Raw genomic sequence first — 21,632 nt, 5'->3', positions numbered from 1 at the left:
CAGCCTGCCAGCTTTGTCTCCGGCGCTCTCTGTCTCACTCTCTGCGGGGTTACCCACTATCAGGTGGGCACCTGGCACTGCCCATGTCTGCTGCTGCCTTTTGTTCTGCCAGCCATGCCTGCAGTCCGAACCAGTGCGGCGTTCCCCACTGGGTGGCCGGGGCTGGGGTGACCGATGTGTGCCGGGGATGACCGGGGCTGTGCGGTGTTCATGTCTGCAGAGCACACTGTGCATTGTGATGAAGTTACTCTGATAACGGGATCCGTTGTGTGTGTGCTCATGGCTGTCACTGTGCATGGAGATGTGTGTGTGTGTGTGTGTATATATATAATGTGTCTGTGTGTATATCACAGTGAGTGACAGCCTCTGACCATCTCCTGTGCCCTCAGCCTCTGACCATCTCCTGTGCCCTCAGCCTCTGACCATCTCCTGTGCCCTCAGCCTCTGACCATCTCCTGTGCCCTCAGCCTCTGACCATCTCCTGTGCCCGCAGCCTCTGACCATCTCCTGTGCCCGCAGCCTCTGACCATCTTGTGTGCCCGCAGCCTCTGACCATCTTGTGTGCCCGCAGCCTCTGACCATCTTGTGTGCCCGCAGCCTCTGACCATCTTGTGTGCCCGCAGCCTCTGACCATCTTGTGTGCCCGCAGCCTCTGACCATCTTGTGTGCCCGCAGCCTCTGACCATCTTGTGTGCCCGCAGCCTCTGACCATCTTGTGTGCCCGCAGCCTCTGACCATCTTGTGTGCCCGCAGCCTCTGACCATCTTGTGTGCCCGCAGCCTCTGACCATCTTGTGTGCCCGCAGCCTCTGACCATCTCCTGCCCAGTGCCCGCAGCCTCTGACCATCTCCTGCCCAGTGCCCACAGCCTCTGACCATCTCGTGTGCCCACAGCCTCTGACCATCTCGTGTGCCCGCAGCCTTTGACCATCTCGTGTGCCCGCAGCCTCTGACCATCTCGTGTGCCCGCAGCCTCTGACCATCTCGTGTGCCCGCAGCCTCTGACCATCTCCTGCCCAGTGCCCGCAGCCTCTGACCATCTCCTGTCTGCAGCCTCTGACCATCTCCTGTCTGCAGCCTCTGACCATCTCCTGCCCAGTGCCCACAGCCTCTGACCATCTCGTGTGCCCACAGCCTCTGACCATCTCGTGTGCCCACAGCCTCTGACCATCTCCTGCCCAGTGCCCGCAGCCTCTGACCATCTCCTGTCCGCAGCCTCTGACCATCTCCTGCCCAGTGCCCACAGCCTCTGACCATCTCCAGCCCGCAGCCTCTGACCATCTCCTGCCCGCAGCCTCTGACCTATTCCTACATCATGTCTGCAGTCTCTGAGGGGGAGTCAGGAAAGGAGTCAAGAGTGGGAGCGCCGCCGGGATCATGGGGTCACGGGAGAAGTCAGACGTGTGTGGACTGTGGAGAGGAGACCATAGGAAAACCAGAACCACCAAGCTGGAGCCATCTGACTGAGCCCTGCATGATGCACCTGAGAGGAGGTCAGTGACAGCACTGGCAAGTCAGTCTAGGGGGGTTGCTGATGTAAGGGGGAGTGAATACAATAATGTAAGGGGCACTGATATAAAGGTTTCCCCCTAAATTAGTAACTCCCCTTACCTTAGTGTATTCACTCTGCGGAAGGTGGTCTCTGGTCACCAGAGTGCCCACCACATCAGAGTTCCTGGCATTCCCCTTTACATCAAAGTCTGCAGGATTGCCCCTTACAGTGCAAAGGGGAACTCAATCTGCGGACCCTAATGTAATTGGGAACTCTGATGTAAAGGGAACACAGTGGACTCTGATATAAGGTGGTCTCTGGTCACCAGAGCCCCCCTCTACATCAGAGTTCCCCCATAGATCATGATCTGCAGCGTTCCCCTTTACATAAGAGTTCCCTTTCACTGTAAGGGGGATCCCTACAGACTCTGATGTTAGGAGGGAACCTAGTGCTAGCTGGGTTATAGTAACCTGACCTTCATGTCAATGGAGAAATATGTTTTTTGACTTTTGTTTAGCTTAAACACATTGCTAACAGCACTAGCTATATGTTTATAGTTCAAATATGTATCCTTGCACTGTTTAGCACTGAAAATAGTAATTTTAGGCACTTTTTTGCAGTGCCAGTAAAAAATGCAGATCTGCCAGTAATTTTCATGAATTTTGCCAGCAAAAAAAAAAAAAAAAAAAAAGGTGGTGCCGTTTGTAAATTTTGTCATCCTGCCAGTAAATTTCACTTCAGGGGGTTGGCAACACTGGTTGGAGCTTGTTCCGCCACCACGCCTCCAAAATGCTAGTAGTGGTTATTCTGCCACACCTCTCTCCTCCACCCCCTCTTCTTCTATGGCCTCTTCCTCTGCATATTTCTTCTCTGAACCAGCGGTGCTCCGTATTCGTTCAAGGGGCTACGCAAACACTCAGGCAAAAAGATGCCATGCGGTGCTTGAGTTGGCCCATTGGGACTTTGAACGAGGTGAGAGGGATAGGCACACGTACACACAAACTGCAATAAAAATTGATTAATTAATACAGAGGCTATATAAACAAATGGGAACAACTAAAATTGTGCGTTACCCAGCATAGTAGCCTAGTTAACAGCATAGGTAACAAACAAATATAATAATATAATCAGTTTGTACATCCATAAAAAGTAGCAAGATCCATGATGAACATTAAAACCAATAAATACATATATATCATTTAACATTTGAACGTTCACAAACATAAGTGGCAGCAGTGTATGAACATGGTATGGCCAACTGTGGGTACCCAGCAGAATGGGAATGCGGGTAGCATCGATGGTGCCCTACGCATTTCACGAGTCTGTTCTCGCTCATCAGGGGCAGATGCATACTGAGTTTGTCTATAACAGAAATATTAAAGTAGTGAATATATGTAATTCATTAGATGGGTCGGGGCGGGAGAGGTGGTTGGTAAGTGAGGTCAATAACATAAAGGCCTCATACTCACCAATCAACTGGGCTTGGTCACCAAAACCCTGGATGCCAAGATGGCGGTCACGAGCAGTGCCGGTTCGGGAGCTGAGGGGGCCTTGCAACCGGGAAGGAATCGGGATGCACGGACTGACAGACATCTGATCTGTGGTCTGGATGTGTCCATGGGCAAATCTAAAAAAGGAGGATGTGTGAAGATGCATGAGTCTCAAGGGATGTGTTGAAACCAAATAGGCATCAAATGATGGATTCAAAAAACGAGAAATGACCAGTGGGGGTTGCATTTGAAAATAATGAATGTAATGTATGTGTGAAAATGACTTCTAATGTAATTATGGAAGCTGTTGTATGGGCCATACTCACAGATACGTAAAAACAAAAAGACCTCACACCTCTGTGGGCTGTGTGGAACCTCCCGGATGGATGAGGGGTTGTTGCTACGCACACCCGTTCTTGACAGCCGGCGTCCCACACGCTGGTTCGTCACGATCCGTACATGACGCTGGGGGCGGAGTTTCCGGATCCGCCTTGGGTATATCAGGACGCTCTGCGCAGCTGCAGTTTGCATTTGTGTTCTGATGGTCTATCGTGATGGTTACAGACCTGGGAGTGCATCATATATGTCTGGGACTTGTTTAATGTATTCAGGTAATACTGGTTTTCTTCTTTTTCCTTTTTCATTTACCCCATATTCGCTGTGTAGGTGATCCCCTTTCACCATACACAACACCAATTTTCCATCATTGTTGGTGCAAATATTTTTCCATGCATAATTTAGGTCTTTCTATACTTTGGTTTTCGTTTTCTTTTTGTTTTTCCTGCTCAGCTTTTTTGTTTTTACGTATCTGCGAGTATGGCCCATACAACAGCTTTCATAATTACATTAGAAGTCACTTTCACACATACATTACATTCATTATTTTCAAATGCAACCCCCATTGGTCATTTCTCATTTTTTGAATCCATCATTTGATGCCTATTTGGTTTCAACACATACCTTGAGACTCATGCATCTTCACACATCCTCCTTTTTTAGATTTGCCCATGGACACATCCAGACCACAGATCAGATGTCTGTCAGTCCGTGCCATGCGTCCTGATTCCTTCCCGCTGCGTTCCCGGTTGCATGGCCCCCTCAGCTCCCGACCCGGCACTGCTCGTGGCCGCCATCTTGGCATCCAGGGTTTTGGTTACCAAGCCCAGCTGATTGGTGAGTATGAGGCCTTTATGTTATTGACCTCACTTACCAGCCACCTCTCCCGCCCCGACCCATCTAATGAATTACATATATTCACTACATTAATATTTCTGTTATAGACAAACTCAGTATGCATCTGCCCCTGATGAGCGAGAACAGACTTGCGAAACACGTAGGGCACCATCGATGCTACCCGCATGCCCATTCTGCTGGGTACCCGCAGCTGGCCATACCATGTTCATACACTGCTGCCACTTATGTTTGTGTTCTTTCAAATGTTACATGATATATATGTATTTATTGGTTTAAATGTTCATCATGGATCTTGCTACTTTTTATGGATGTACAAACTGATTGCAGTGTAATTGTATTTGTTTTTTACCTATGCTGTTAACTAGGCTACTATGCCGGGTAACGCACATTTATTGTTGTTCCCATTTGTTTATACAGCCTCTGTATTAATTAATCAATTTTTATTGCAGTTTGTGTGTACGTGTGCCTATCCCTCTCACCTCATTTAAAGTTCCAATGGGCTAGCTTTCCTTGTTCTTTTGCAATATTTAGGGATGGAGGTGTTAGAGGGGTCTCTCTAGACCATAACTCCCCTTTCTCTGCGGTGCTTGAGTTGGTCTGCTTAGGGGACAGGAGCCACACACACTGGGGCAGAGATTCTGTCAGCTCTGCAGGGGCAGACTCAGAGGTGGTTGACGCCACACCAGTTTCAGCCAGGAATGGTGGTTTGCGACAATGGCACCAACCTCCTCTCCGCCCTCTGCCAGGGACACTTGACACATGTTCACTGTTTCGCTCACATCCTTAATTTGGTGGTGCAGCGGTTCTTGGACAGGTACCTGGGCTTACAGGATCTCCTGAGGCAGGCCCGGAAAGTCTGTAGGCATTTCTGCCGGTCATATAATACCAGTGCTCGGCTGGCTGACCTTCAAAAGGAATGCAACCTGCCCAAAAACCGCCTCATTTGTGAAATGCCCACCAGGTGGAACTCAACGTTGGAATGCTGCAGTGGCTGCACATGCAGCAGGGGGCCATCAATGAGTACCTGTGCGAGTATGGCACCAGGACAGGGTCAGGGGAGCTTGGCTTTTTTTCTGCCACGCCAGTGGCTACTGATCAAGGATGCATGCACTGTCCTTTCACCATTTGAGGAGGCCACAAGGATGGTGAGCAGTGACAGTGCATGCATCAGTGATACTGTCCCTCTTGTCTTCCTGTTGGAGCACACGCTTCATGGAATAATGGACAGGGCACTTGAGGCAGAACAGAGGGAGGAAGAAGAGGACTTCTTTACCTCTTAACGCTCCCTTTATCCAGACAGTATTCCTGCGGGCCTGCCGATCACACAGGAAGAGGAGGATGAGGATTGTGTCAGCATGGAGGTGGAGCCTAGCACTCAGCATCAGCAGCAGTCTTCAATGGATCGTTCTCAGTCCCCAGAAACCCATGGACTTGTACGTGGCTGGGAGGAGGTGGCTGTGGATCATGTCATCCTTAGTGACCCCGAGGACTCCATATCGAATGCCTCAGCAAACCTTTGATGCATGGCCTCCTTGATCCTGCAAAGCCTGCGAAAGGACCCTCGGATTCGTGGTATCAAGGAGAAGGGATCATTACTGGCTGGCAACCCTTCTTGATCCACGTTACAAGGGTAAGGTTGCGGACTTATCCAGCCTTCGCAGAGGGAGCAGAGGATCAAACCTCTTTGGGAGGCCTTGCAGAAAGGTTTGTGCAATGCATTTCCAGAGCCTCGGAGGTTACAATTTCCTGGTCCTCCTGGACAACGTGTTGCTGAGGCTTCGGTCAGTCAAAGAAGGAGCAGTGGAGAAGGTGGCCGTCTGACCGATGCGTTCAGACAATTCTTTAGTCCGCAGCCCCAAGGTCTGATTGGTTCCAGCAACCATCGCCAGCGTCTGATTTACATGGTGCAGGAATACCTAGGGGCAAGATCAGACTTGAGACCTTTCCAACTGAAAATCCACTGGGTAATTGGGTCTTGAGGATGGATCACTGGCCAGAGCTTGCACAATATGCAATTGAGCTATTGGCCTGTCCTGTTCTTTCTGAATGCACATTCAGTGCTGCTGGAGGCTTTGTAACCGACCACAGAGTGCGCCTGTCCACAGACTCGCCTTCATAAAAATGAATCAGTCTTGGATCACCAGCTACCAAGCACCTGATGCTGATGTAACCGATTAATTATTCTATGAATGTGAGATCCCTTGAAGACTGCCTATGCTAAGCGACTATCCTATTTCTCCTCAATGTTCATGTTGATCGCTCTAAGAACATTTTTGTTTCAGGGCACCACCACCAGTGCCTAAGGCCCAATTTTTCTACCCCTGTTTTATAATTATAATTTTTGCTGTAATATTTTGCAGCAGGGCTCGTTCTTGCTTTCAACTAGGGTATCTGTGAGGGGTTGCAGTGTTGTGGCACCACCACCAGTGCCTAAGGCTCAATTTCTCTGCCCCTGTTTAACAGGGGTGTGTAATTACAATGTTTGATGTAATATTTCGCAGCAGGGCTCATTCTTTCGCTCAACTAGCGTATCTGTGAGGGGTTAAAGTGTTGTAGCACCACCAATGCCTAAGACCCAATTTTTCTGCCCCTGTTTAACAGGGGCATGTAATTACAATATTTGCTCTAATATTTCACAGCAGGGCCCATTCCTGCGCCCACCAAGAGTAAGTGTGAGGGTTTACAGTGTTGTGGCACCACCACAAAAGGCCCAATTTTTCTACTCCTGTTTAACAGTGGCATGTAATTACAATTCTTAATATAATATTTCACAGCAGGGCCCATTTCAGCGCCCACCAAGAGTAACTGTGTGGGCTTACAGTGTTCTGGTACCACCAACACCTAAGGCCCAATTTTCTGCAGAGTATATAGGGCAGGCCGTATAGTACATACAGGCGGTCCCCTACTTTCAAACATCCGACTTACAAACAACTCCTACTTACAAACAGAGGGAGACAACAGGAAGTGAGAGGAAATCTACCCTTAGGATGCATTAAAACATGAACCTTTACAACCCCTTTAAATTCCAGGAAGAGATCGTCACAGCTCTTCTGTTTCCAGGCGGTGCTGCACTCCACCTTCCCAACACAAATGCATTAAGCCGGCTGCATGAGAGGCATTTTCCGTATGTCCTCCCTGGTACCCCTATCCAATGAGCCCCCCAAAGAAGATGTCGTGTCTGTAGCAAGCGCGGATATAGGTTTGACACCCGCTATTATTGTCCCTCCTGTCCTGACAATCCTGGTCTTTGCATTGGTGAATGTTTTGAACGCTACCATACACTAGTGGAGTATTAGCATAGGGTACAGCACTGCACAGACTAGGACACACTTTCACGGGGTCTCCCAAGATGGCAAAAAAATAAACACAAAAAAAATATAAATTAAAAAACCAAAAATAGTTGTCGTTTTATTGTTATCTCTCTATTCTCTCTCGATTGTTCTGCTCTTTTTTACTGTATTCTATGCTTAACTGCAATGTTTTATTGTTATGTTTTATCATGTTTGCTTTTTAGGTATGTATGAATTTTATACTTTACTGTGTTTTATTGTTAACCTTTTTTTGTTTTCAGGTACGCTATTCAGCTGCAACGCAGATTTATTTATCTTGACAGCAACAGCGTTTGCTCCCATGATACATAAAGCTATGACTCCAGCGCTGTAGGAGGTGATTTCACCACCACAGTTAAAACCAGAGCATATATGCCGAAGCATGGGGCAGGGTTGGAGGAGCGATTTGCTCCTAACATTAGGGGCGGATGTCCCCCATGCTTCGGCATATATAAATATATTTTAGGCACAGATTGCGTTTAAAAAATGTTTTATTTTTTACAAATTTTTTTTTGTATTTGCTTTGCAGGTATGGTATGTCTTACTGTTATTCTGTAATGTTACTTTGTTTTATTGTTAACCATCATTTGCTAAGCAGGTACGCCAATCATCTGCAGCACTGATTTATTTATCTTTACAGCAACAGCATTTGCTCCCACGATACATAAATCAGCGACTCCAGTGCTGTAGGAGGTGATTTCACCACCACAGTTAAAAACAAAATGAAGCATGTATGCCCATCATTAGAAGTTGGTGGATGAAGGGCGGTATTCTAATAGGGGGCATACCCACCGATCAATCTCTTTTTTTTCGTTCAGCCCACAGGCTGCATGAAAAAAAAGATTACAATATATGCCTAACAAGGAGCAGCAACATACTGGTATGTTGCTGGACTGAGTGGTTATACTAGAATAATGCCTGCGCGTTTAGGTATCATCTTGATATCATTCTTTTCAGCCAGCGGTCGACTTTAATGTAAAAGCAATCCTAGCAGCTAATTAGCCTCTAGACTGCTTTTACAAACAGTAGGAGGGAACGTCCCCCACCGCCTTCCATGGTTTTCTCTGGCTCTCCTGTCCCAACAGGGAACCTGAGAAAGCAGCCGGTAATTCCGCCAGCTGACCATAGAGCTGATCAGAGACCAGAAGGGCTACGAGCATTTCATGACTTAGATTTCGCCGGATATAAACAGCGCCATTGGGAAAGCATTTTATCACACCGATCTTTGTGTGGTCAGATGCTTTGAGGGCAGAGGAGAGATCTAGGGTCTAATAGACCCCAATTTTTTCAAAAAAGAGTACCTGTCACCAGTGTTAATTTTGGCAGCATATTTCGATTCAGTCTTAGTCTTAGGACAAAAATGGAATTTTAGTTTTCGTCCCATTTTAGTCTTCTGCAATTGTTTTAGTTTTAGTCGTATTAAGTCGACTAAAATGTCCTACGATTTAGTCGACTAAAATCTCCAGTATATTTTAGTCGACTAAAATCTAATGGGTGTAATTCAATTGCAATGCATTAGTTAACAATTCTCTACAATTTGCAAACTCATTATATACTGCTGGAGTGAAAAATCTAATATGTTGTTTATTATTACATTGAGGTATGAACATGCACTACAGACCAGTATTAATTTTGAAGTCAAATTTCAATTTAGTTTTAGTCTTAGTCTTTTGACTAAAATGGCATTTTAGTTTTAGTCGTAATTTTAGTCGACTAAAATAATGTTCATTTAGTCGACTAAAATGTTTTAGTCGACGAAATTAACACTGCCTGTCACTACCTATTGCTATCACAGGGTATATTTACATTCCCCGAGATAACAATAAAAATGAAAAAAAAAAATGAAAGGAACAGTTAAAAAATAAAATAAAAAAGCAAAATAATTAAAAAAAAAAAAAAAAAAAAAAAAAAGCACCCCTGTCAGCTTTGCAAGCGTCGGCCTGGCGTCATATGTAAACCGCAATTGCACCATGCATGTGAGCAAGGTCAGATTGAGGGCAGTAATTTTAGCAGTAGACCTCCTCTGTAAATCTAAAGTGGTAACCTGTAAAGGCTTTTAAAAATATATGTAGTTTGTTGCCGCTGCACGTTTGTGCGCAATTTTAAAGCATATCGTGTTTGGTATCTATGTACTCGGCCTAAGCAGAATGTATTTTGGGGTGTAATTTCACATATGCCCATGGCATGTTTGAGCAATATATCATTTAGTGACAACTTTGTGCAAAAAAAAAATTGTCTTTTTGCCGCAACTTGTGGCAAAATATAAAATATTCCATTGACTCAACATGCCTCTCAGCAAATAGCTTGGGGTGTCTACTTTAAAAAATGGGGTAATTTGGGGGGGGGGGGGGGGGGTTGTGCTATCTTGCCATTTTATGGCCTTCGAAACCGTGATAGGTAGTGAGGACTGAAATCAAAAATGTATGCCCTTAGAAATCCTGATGGCGGTGATTGGTTTTTGAGGTCCTGTATGCGGCTAGGCTCCCAAAAAGTCCCACACATGTGGTATCCTCATAGTCAGGAGAAGCAGCAGAATGTATTTTGGTGTGTAATTCCAAATATAACAATGGCATGTATGAGCAATATATCATTAATGACAACTTTGTGTAAAAAAATTTCAATTACTTGGGACAAAAAATAAAATATTCAATGGGCTCAACATGCCTCTCAGCAATTTTCTTGGGGTGTCTACTTTTCAAAATGGGATCATTTGGGGGGGGTGTTACTGCCCTGCCATTTTAGCACCTCAAGAAATGAGGAATGAACTAAATAGCTGCGTAAATTCCAGAAAATGTACCCTAGTTTGTAGACGCTATAACTTTTGCGCAAACCAAAAAATATACGCTTATTGACATTTCTTTTACCAAATACATTTTGGCCTAAATGTGTGACTAAAATTGAGTTTATTGGATTCTTATAACAAAAAGTAGAATATATCTTTTTTTTTGCCAAATTGTTGGTATTTTTCCGTTTTATATTGCAAAAAATAAAAATCGCAGAGGCAATCAAATACTATCAAAAGAAAGCTCTATTTGTGGGAAAAAAAGATGCAAATTTCGTTTGGGTACGATATTGCATGACCGCGCAATTACCAGTTAAAGCAGCGCAGTGCCAAATTGTAAAAAGTGGTCTGGTCATTCAGCAGTCTAATCCTCCGTGGCTGAAGTGGTTAAAGGCCTAGATTGACAGGATTTTGTTTGTTTCAAATGAGTTTTGCATTTTCATGCTAATCTATGGGTATGTAAAATTTGCTTAGGTCCATTTAGACTGATCTGCCCTCCATTATTACAAAATTCTGAATAGTCTCAGAACCATCTCAGACTAATGCCATCAATACAGGTTCTAAGGTTGTGGGACTCTGGATGACACCTTTTGGAGTCTGCAGTCAGTATTAGTACCTGCCATCTTTACAGGTCCCCTGTACTGTACAGTATATACTTTGTATATTGTAATCCGTTACTAAACCATTCTTTTATGTTTAAATGTTTTTCAGAGATGGCCTGACAATGGTGTTACAACAGTTTTGCTGACTGGACATCTATTTGTGCTATAGAAAAATAAAGACCAAGAGAAGAGAAAACTCCACTGAGAAACAATTGGGCTTCCTACAGGGAAATGTACCAACGGAAATGTGACGGGTACCTGCTCACTTTTTATTTTATAATTCTAGATCCAATTTTTGTGCATGGCACTTTCTGCATGCGTCTTTTTTTTCTCGTTGCTACCATGGTCTTTCCAAGGTTACTGTGTTTTTGTTTTGTTTTTTGCCCTTATTTTTGCATTGTGTAATGTTGGACGGTGATGTTTCTAGAGCATTTGTATACATTTGCCAGCTTGTATATTTTCCCGCTATGTGACTACAGCCTTCGATCTGATGTAGAGAAGATTTGTTTGCCAACAGTTATACAGGACCCTAGTAAGGTCTGAAAAAAGATATGTTGCCCATTAAAACCAACCACTTATTACTTTTTTTTTTCGGGTTTGCAAGTTTTGGTAATAAAAATAAGCATTGAATTGACTTCTGTGGTCAAAACTTAATTTTCTTTTCCTTTACTTTCTGTGTATATGAGGCTGTCATTATGTGTTAAGCAGTGGTGGGTAATAGAAGCTATGCTGACCATGCTTTCCTACATGAGGAAGGTGATTTGTTTTGTGCTGCAATTGAATGGGATTTAAGTACCCCATGAGAATGCACTTTTTTTTTATTCCTCTTGTTTTATTCACAAATATATTTTTATACAGAACCATTCCTTTTGGCCTAATGTGTTAATACTACACTTGGTAGGTGTGGTCATTTCTTTGGTTGATAATATCCGAATTGCATAGGAATATATTTTTGCTTTAGTTCAACAAACTATTGTCTTACATATTTGTATTATTGTATACGATTTAATGGTTTGTGTTGTATGTTTCACATATTGATGTTTTTTTGTCCTGTCCAGTAAAACGTAATGCTGAACTCCATGCACACAAGTCTAGGTGAAATGCTTTTTTTGGAGAAAAGATTTGTAATTCTGATCAGCCCATCTTTTGATCCGGACACTGAATAGTCAGGTCATTGACCTCACTTTTTTTTTTCTCCACTGCAGATGAGCTGTAAGTATGGGTCACTTACCTGTACCGAAGACTGCTGCTTGGACAGTGAAGAAGGATTGCCACACCAGTTGGATCACATTGTTAGCCCAGTGCGCTCCCCTTTCTTCATTCTCCATCATGTTCCTGGTGTTGGATCTTTATTCTCACATTATTCTCTCTCCTTCTGGGTCCTTCATTGCAGGAGGTTACAGGAACCCAATATAAAGACAGGTTCTTGTATACACACACTATTGTATTAAATCTTTGTCAGCTGGAGTTCAGCTCTAGGCATATCTTTGCTTCAATTGGTTTTTGTTCTTGATATGTACACTGTGTGTACATTACTGAAAGAGGTCATCGACTTTTAATGCAATGTATATATTGGTAGAAAATAAAGACTATTTTACCCAAAAAGGCTCCTGTCATGTTCCATGTAATAAGAAAGTGGACAACATTGTTATCCATATAGAAGATCTGTAGCACACAGTAAGGTCAGAGCATTTAGCCTATTTCACCAAAGATCCTATAATCTGGTCACCCTGGCCATGCTCTTTGCACTGTTTTGGCCTTAAAGTGGCTCTAAAGGCAGAAGGTTTTATTTTTACCTTTAACCCATTCTATGCATTAAGGTTAAACACCTTCTGGGTTCAGCTCCCCCTAGCCCCCCCTCCTTATACTTACCTGAGCCACATCTCAATCCAGCGATATGCATGAGAGCAGTAACTCTCCCAGGTCTTTATCCTCATTGGCTCACACAACAGCTGGAGCCATTGGCTCCTAGTGCTGTCAATCACAGCCAGTGAGGAGGGGGGGGGGGCAGCTGAGCCACACTCTGTGTGAATAGATAATGTCCATTTACAGGAGCGTGGCTCGGGAACGAGCCTGCTTATGTGCCCCAATAGCAAGAGGCTTGCTCTTGGGGGCACTCAGCATAGAGGAGCTGTTGGGAGCGCCGGGGGAGGACCCAAAAAGAAGAGGACCGGGCTGATCTGTGCAAAACCACTGCAGAAAGCAGGTAAGTATAACATGGTTATTTAAAAAAAAAAAAAATCACAACCTATAATTTACAATCACTCTAGTAGAGAATCATTGCTTTGAATTCCATCAAGATATATGATTTGGGCTTAGTGAACATGTGGTTGGGGGGGGGGGGGTTAGGCAAACAAAATAGGCAGCTGAGCCACCTTTTTACTGCACCCCCCCTTCCCACTTATGTTGCAAAGGTAGACCGACAGGGGTGTACATATGCCATGGCTGCAATGCTTTCCTCTGTGGTGCTGTAAAGATTATTCCCCCTGTTGCGTTTGGTGGGCAATTCTGCCACCCATAGCTAGAAATTCAAGGTAATAGGGGCACACCCGCAAGCCAAATCCTAGGCAATTGGTGCTTGTTAAACACACTGGTGTTGCAAGTTTTAACTTTAAAAAAAAAAATGTCTGTTTAGTGCCCTTGCACTCCTTTTTTTACTGAATTCCACGTGAAAGACTCTGCCTTTCGCCTCATGGCTCAGAATAGATCTGAATCTGCTAGTTGCCTGGCTGTTATGCTAACCCACTGACTTGAGTACTTTGAATTTTCTGATCTACATACTAATTTTCAGGATTGCAGCTCAACTTGTTTAACGGTTGAGAGGGGTAGCAAGTCATCCAGGCAACGAGCATTCTCAGAAAGAGGTCCGCTCCACATTTCTTTCTTGATGGATTCCCTTTAACCACTTCAGCCCCAGAAGGATTTACCCCCTTCCTGACCAGAGCACTTTTTACAATTTGGCACTGCGTCGCTTTAACTGCTGATTGCGCGGTCATGGAAAGCTGTACCCTTAATGAAATTTGCGTCCTTTTCTTTCCACAAATAGAGCTTTCTTTTAATGGTATTTGATCACCTCTGCGGTTTTTATTTTTAGTGCTATAAACGGAAAAAGACCGAAAATTAAAAAAAAAATTTTTTTCAACTTTTTGTTATAAAAAAAAATCCAATAAACTCAATTTAAATCATAAATTTAGGCCAAAATGTATTGGGCCACATGTCCTTGGTAGAAAGAAATGGCAATACGCGTATATTTATCCGTTTGCGACAAACTTATAACATTTACAAACTAGGGTACATTTTCTGGAATTTACACAGCTTTTAGTTTATGACTGCCTATCTCATTTCTTGAGGTGCTAAAATGGCAGGGCAGTACAACCCCCCCCCCCCAAATGACCCCATTTTGGAAAGTAGACACCCCAAGGAAATTGCTGAGAGGCAGCTCTCATTTGTTTTTTCGAAAATGAAGAAAGACAAGAAAAATTTTTTTTTTTTTTCAATTTTCAAAAAGTGAGGTCTGCAAAATACTCGCCATACCTCTTAGCAAATAGCTTGGGGTGTCTACTTTCCAAAATGGGGTCATTTGGGGGGTTTTGTGCCACCTGGGCATTCCATGGCCTCCGAAACTGATAGGCAGTGAAGAGTGAAATAAAAAATTTACACCCTTTCCTGAAGGCGGTGCTTGGTTTTCGGGGTCCCGTACGCAGCTAGGCTCCCAAAAAGTCTCACACATGTGGTATCCCTGAATTCAGGAGAAACAACAGAATGTATTTTGGGGTGTAATTTCACATATTCCCATGGCATGTTTGAGCAATATATCATTTAGCGACAACTTTGTGGAAAAAAAAAAATATTGTCTTTTTCCCGCAACTTGTGTCACAATATAAATATTCCATGGACTCGACATGCCTCTCAGCAAATAGCTTGGGGTGTCTACTTTCCAAAATGGGGTCATTTGGGGGGTTTTGAACTGTCCTGGCATTTTATGCACAGCATTTAGAAGCTTATGTCACACATCACCCACTATTCTAACCACTTGAAGACAAAGCCCTTTCTGACACTTTTTGTTTACGTGAAAAAATTATTTTTTTTGCAAGAAAATTACTTTGAACCCCCAAACATTATATATTTTTTAAAGCAAAGGCCCTACAGATTAAAATGGTGGGTGTTTCATTTTTTTTTTCACACAGTATTTGCGCAGCGATTTTTTTAAATGCTTTTTTTTGGGAAAAAACACACTTTTTTAAAATTTTAATGCACTAAAACACACTATATTTCCCAAATGCTTGATGAAATAAAAAAGATGATCTTAGGCCGAGTACATGGTTACCAAACACGACATGCTTTAAAATTGGGCACAAACGTGCAGTGGCGACAAACTAAATACATTTTTAAAAGCCTTTACAGGTTACCACTTTAGATTTACAGAGGAGGTCTACTGCTAAAATTACTGCCCTCGATCTAACCTTAGCGGTGATACCTCACATGCATGGTGCAATTGCTGTTTACATTTTACGCCATTTGCGCGAGAGCGGGGGGGGGGGCAGGGGTGCTTTTTTTTTTTTTTTATCTTATTTTTAAACTGTTCCTTTCATTTTTTATTTAGCATTTTTATTGTTATCTCAGGGAATGTAAATATCCCCTATGGTAGCAATAGGTAGTGACAGGTACTCCTTTTTTTTTTTTTTTTTTAAATTGGGGTCTATTAAACCCTAGATCTCTCCTCTGCCCTCAAAGCATCTGACCACACCAAGATCGGTGTGATAAAATGCTTTCCCAATGGCGCTGTTTACATGCGGCGAAATCTAAGTCATAAAATGCTCATAGCTTCAGGTTTCTTAGGCCATAGCGATGATTGGAACCATTCTGGTCTCTGATCAGCTCTATGGTCAGCTGGCAGAATCAACGGCTGCATTCTCAGGTTCCCTGTTGGGACAGGAGAGCCAGAGAAAAACATGGAAGACGGTGGGAGCATTCCCTCCCACTGCTTGTAAAAGCAGTCTAGAGGCTAATTAGCTGCTAGGATTGCTTTTACATGAAAGCGACCGCTGGCTGAAAAGAATGATACCAAGATGATACCTGAACCTGCAGGCATCATTCTGGTATAACCACTCAAAGTCCAGCAACATACCAGTACCTTGCTGGTCCTTGTTGGGCATATATTGTAAACTTTTTTTTCATGCAGCCTGTGGGCTGCATGAAAAAAAGAGATTGATTAGTGGGTATGCCTACCATTAGAATACCTCCCTTCATCCACCCACTTCTAATGATGGGCATATATGCACCGTTTATATATGCCAAAGCATGGGGGCATCCTCCCGCAAAAGGTAGGAGCAAATCGCTCCTCCGCCCACTGCTGCCCCTGCGCTTCGGCATATATGCTCTTTTTTTTAACTGTGGTGGTGAATTCACCTCCGACAATGCTGGAGTCACGGCTTTATGTATCGTGGGAGCAAACGCTGTTGCTGTCAAGATAAATAAATCCGCGCTGCAACTGAATAGCGTACCTGAAAACAAAAAAATGGTTAACAATAAAACACAGTAAACTATAAAAAAATTACATACCTGAAAAGCAAACATGATAAAACATAACAACAATAAAACATTGCAGAATAAAATACAGTAAAAAAGAGCAGGAGAATAGAGAGAGAATAGAGAGAGAGGGAACAATAAAACGACAACTATTTTTGTTTTGTTTTTTTTTTTTTATAACTAACTTTTATAACTGTAACCGGTTCCAGGTTTGGGTCTCTCAAATGCGATGGCATCTTGGGAGACCCTGTGAAAGTGTGTCCTAGTCTGTGCAATGCTGTACCCTACGCTAAAACTCAACTAGTGTATGGTAGCGCTCAAAACATTCACTAATGCGTAGACCAGGATTGTCAGGACAGGAGGGACAATAATAGCGGGTGTCACGCCTATATCCGCGCTTGCTGCAGACACGACATTTTCTTTGGGGGGCTCGTTGGGTAGGGGTACTCGGGAGGACATAAGGAAAATGCCTCTCATGCAGCCGGCTTACTGCATTTGGTTGGGGAAGGTGAGGTGGAGCACCGTCTGGATACAGAAGGGCTCTGACGATCTCTTCCTGGAATTTAAGGAAGGATCCAGTCCGTCCTGAAGCTCTGTATAGCACATGAGCGTTCAGCAAAGCCAATTGAAATAAGTATACAGACACTTTTTTGTAACAGCGTCTGGCCTTACGGGCAACTAGGTACGGCGCCAACAACTGGTCATTGAGGTCCACCCCTCCCATATTTTGGTTATATTCGTGGACACAGAGGGGTTTCTCCACAACACCAGTCACTGTAGTAATTTGGGCCGTCGTGTCTGCATGAAGGGAGGTAAGAACGAAAACATTCTTATTGTCCCTCCACTTCATAGCGAGCAAATTATTACACCGCAAGCAGGCTCTCTCCCCCAGCCTAAGACAAGAATCTACAAGCCGCTGGGGTAAAAGCCCCAGAGATTAGATCGCACGGTGCCACATGCTCCAATTTGATGATCAAAAAGGTGACTAAAAAGTGGCACGCTTGTGTAATAATTGTTCACATATAAATGGTACCCCTTTCCGAATAAGGGTGACACCAAGTCCCACACAATCTTGCCAGCGCTTCCTATGTAGTCAGGGCAGTTTGTCGGCTCTACGTGACAATCTTTTCCCTCGTAAACCATAAAACTACATGTATAGCCTGTGGCCCTGTCACAGAGCTTATACATCTTGACCCTGTATCTGGCACGCTTGCTGGGAAGGTACTGTTTGAATGACAAGCGGCCAGAAAACTTAATCAGGGACTCATCAACGCAGACAACTTGATGGGGAGTAAACAAGTCTGTAAAACGTTGGTTGAAGTGGTTTACGAGGGGCCGAAGTTTGTAGAGCCGATCGTATCCAGGGTCTCCACGAGGACGACAGAGTTCATTGTTGTTGAAGTGCATGAACCGCAAGATCTGCTCGTATCATGCCCTGGTCATGAAGGCAGAGAACAAGGGCATATGGTGAATTGGGTCAGTGGACCAATATGACCGCAACTCACTCTTTTTAGTTATGCCCATGTTGAGGGAAAGGCCCAGAAAGAGCTTAAATTCGGAGACCGTAATTGGTCTCCAATCTCTAGCAAGGGAGGACTGGGGAATAGTGGCGATGTGTTGACCAGCGTATAAATTGCGGCGCTAGTAATGCTCTGCTCCATACGAGAGGGACCAGGCCTGACTCTACGAATTCTGCAGTTATGTATGCTTAGTGTTTTGTAAGTGTCAGTGATCGATCGATACTGCACTTGGGTGGGCTGGGCTGAGGGGCAAAACGCAGGTGCTAGCAGGTATCTGGGCTGATCCCGCTAAAACTGTGTTTTTGGGCACCCTAAACTGCTGGGGACGCTAGTATAGGTCTGATCAGATTATGATCCGTTCAGATACTATAGCACTAAGGGAGGTGTATGCTGCGTGCGTGGGTGTTAGTGGTACTGGCGCTAACCTGACGCTGCCTGGGGCGACGCAGACCTTATCTGACCCTAAAAACTTAACTTATATCACCGCCAGGTAATTAGGGGGTTAAACCTTTATTAGGTAATAAACGGCGGGTGCCCTAAAACTATAATAAACTAACTAACCAGCGTCACCCGTAAAACACTTATATGGTGATCAAGGGTGAAAGTGTTAATTAGGGGGCAATCAAGGGGTCCCTGTCCCTATAAAACACTGACGGCGAACCTATATACTTACCTCCCTAACTAGCGTCACCAGTGACACTAATACAGCGATCAGAAAAACGATCGCTTAGTGACACTGGCGATGGGGGGTGATCAAGGGGTTAACCTTTATTAGGGGGGTACCCTAGACCTAAAGGGGGGTACCCTAGACTTAAAGGGGGCTAACCTTAACTGCCCTAACACTTATAACTGTCACAAACTGACACCAATGCAAAAAAAAAAACTGCTATTGGTGTCACTGTGACTGGGGTACAGGGGGGTGATCGGGGGGTGAAAAGTGTGCCTGCGTGTTCTACTGTAAGTGTAGTGTTGTGCAAATTCACATTGATGTCTTCTCTCCTCGGCGCCAGAACAAAAAGAACGGCTCGAGAAGAGATGACATCACTTCCTCCGCTTTTGTTTACATTACAGAAGCCGAGGAAGCATTTCATTCGCCAGGAGCGATCGCGAGGGGGGAGCCACAAATGAGTGGCCTCCCCCTCACCTTTGATCGCCCCTGACGATAATCTGACCGCCGCAGGCACCGGGGGGGGGGTTTGATCGGACCCCCCGCCCGCAGGCAGGCAAGGATGTACAGGTAAGTCCTTATGCCTGCCAGTGCCATTCTGCCGACGTACATCGTCGTGCGGCGGTCAGCAAGTGGTTAAGGAAGGAAGGATGGGAGAGGCAAATACAAAGTAGTTGATCAGCAAATGTATAAAAAAAGAGTAAGCTTTTTCATTTTAGAAGGTCAAATAAAAAAAATTCCCTAAACCAAAAATGTAATATTGCAGTTAACCAATTCTTAGAGGTGGTAGCTGCATTTGTTTTCTTTTTTCAGGCTTCTTTTCCTCCTTTTTTTTTTTTTCCCTGGTGATCTGGCCAGTAACCCACCTCCTGTATTACAGTGCCCCCATTCTGGATGAATGAGCAGAGGGGGGCACAGCAGAATTGTCAGTCTGGGGGGAGGGGAGTGTTAGATGTTGTAGCACATTAAAATACACTAACAAATTGAAGCCAAACTCCATCTAACACTTTTATAAGCAGCTACAGCAAACCGGTTGTCTCATCCATGTAACTGATATAATCTGCAGGAGATTTTGTTTAGAAAAACGGATTTACTGGCTGCATCACCTGATGATTATAAAGGAAAGAGAGCCTAAAAAAAGTCTAATGCAGCCATCACATCTAATAAATGGTAAACTGCAATAATGTAAATGTCTACCTTTGGGTTTAAAACTACTTTGAGGCCTCATGCACACTGGACGTTAAAATAACGTTATAAAAACGCCAGTAGCTTTGCCGTGAGTTTTTATAGTGTTTTTCTGCGTTAGCATTTTTTTTTTTTTTCAATGGATCAAAAAAGTTAAACGCTGGTGATTGAACGTTTATCTGTGTTTTTTTTACGTTAGAGCTGAAAAAAAAAAACTCCTTTCAGAACCCACTAGTTTTGGGGTTTTTTTTAAAGCCAAAAAAATACCCCTGCCGAAAACTGCTGATGACAGCGTATGTGTGCATGGACACATAGGATAACATGATGGGGAGTTTAATGACTAGAAAAAAAAGGTCTAAAGCCAAAAACAGAAGCTATAAAAACGTCCAGTGTGCATGAGGTAAAGCCCACAGTAATGCCAATATACGTTATACTTTTCATTTAACACTTTGGCTGCCAGGGGCATTTTTTTGCACACGTTTAAAAAAAATAATTTTAGACCTGAAGATTACAAAAAAAAAAAATTATAGATTTTCTGAAAGCGGACACACTCAAGCAGTGTTTCTCAATCTTTTTTTTCAGTCAAAGCACCCTTTAAAATGATGCATAATCTCGAGGCAAAAAAATGAAATACAATTTTACATAACGCGGCAACGTCCACAGACGTATAACACCCAATGTCTACACTGGTACTGACTTCTAATGTTTGTCTTCTTCCTCAATTTCTCTCCCTCGTTCAGCTGACATGACCCCAATGCTGACAGAGGGGTCTGACAAGGATAGTAATAGAGGGATGTATGGAATGGGCAAAACGGAAGGGACTAGCCCAACTAAGTATCAGGGGGTCATCAACCCTATAGTGTATATATAGATAAAGCAAGCAAATGTCAAGGTAAGGGTGACCCCTTGATAACCCAAATTGCACTAGACAAATTATTTATATTAAATGATGTCTTTATTACAACAAAAAATGCTTAAAATTACATTTTGTAGCATAAAAGTCACAAAGTAGTCCATAGTATATAAAAACAAGATGAGGTGATGAGAAATTGCCTACGCGTTACAAGATGAAGGCCGCTTCTTCAGGCTCTCAGCATCTGACTGAATACCTAATATCAATGAACATATATGATCAATACACAGTCAAAATAAATTTAATAAGAACACACGTTCATATATGCGTACATCTTAAAAAAAAAAAAAAAAAAACCCTATCCAATGGAGAAAGGAACAACATATACATGAGAGGGAGGGGAGGGGGAAAAGAGAGTTGGATCACATAACCATCACGTCTGTTTGAGCCATGGGAGACAAACATTCAAGGAATTGCACTGGGCCAAACAACCTCCTGGAGTGGAGCAGTTAGAATAAAGGCTCTCAACATAGCCTAAGGGCTGTATTACAGAAATCACCAAATTACAAATATGATACAACAATTATGAGCAAGTAAATAGAACCCCCCCATGGGTCACAAATTGTAGTCACAAGTAAAAAGATTACAGCCTGATGATACAAGCCGATATCAGTGAACTTTCAAATGACTTCTGTAAAAGAAGTCAATAAAAGTTCTCTGAAAACTTCTGTGAAGTGTCTTCTCTCCTTCTCTGGGCAGCCAAATCTGATAAAAAGAACCTGAAGGATACAATGTTTACACTTATGAATGAGTGTGTAGAAGCTCTCAGTTTAACCATTTAAAGACTAAATCTTTTCTGACACTTGTTGCTTACAAGTAAAAATCCTGTATTTTCTGCTAGAAAATCACTTAGAACCCCCAAACATTATATATATTTGTTTTAGCAGAGACCCTAGGGAATAAAATAGCGGTTGTTGCAATATTTTATGT

At 43.5% G+C, this 21,632-nt stretch overlaps 1 long non-coding RNA gene across 1 annotated transcript in view; it reads left to right on the top strand.

Moving 5' to 3' along the window:
* The window catches only part of LOC141131451 (uncharacterized), a 110,529-nt gene extending 98,037 nt beyond the window's left edge, over positions 1-12,492 (top strand). The window contains exons 4-5 of the long non-coding RNA XR_012242777.1: positions 10,998-11,142; positions 12,094-12,492. This is a non-coding gene — a long non-coding RNA (uncharacterized lncRNA). The remainder of the gene's footprint in view (positions 1-10,997; positions 11,143-12,093) is intronic.
* The last annotated feature ends 9,140 nt before the right edge of the window (positions 12,493-21,632 follow it).

This window comes from Aquarana catesbeiana, linkage group LG03, assembly GCF_042186555.1.
Source record: "Aquarana catesbeiana isolate 2022-GZ linkage group LG03, ASM4218655v1, whole genome shotgun sequence".
Lineage (NCBI taxonomy): Eukaryota > Metazoa > Chordata > Amphibia > Anura > Ranidae > Aquarana > Aquarana catesbeiana.
The sequence above is the reverse complement of the archived record's forward strand: the minus strand, read 5'-3'. Positions and strand labels throughout refer to the sequence as shown.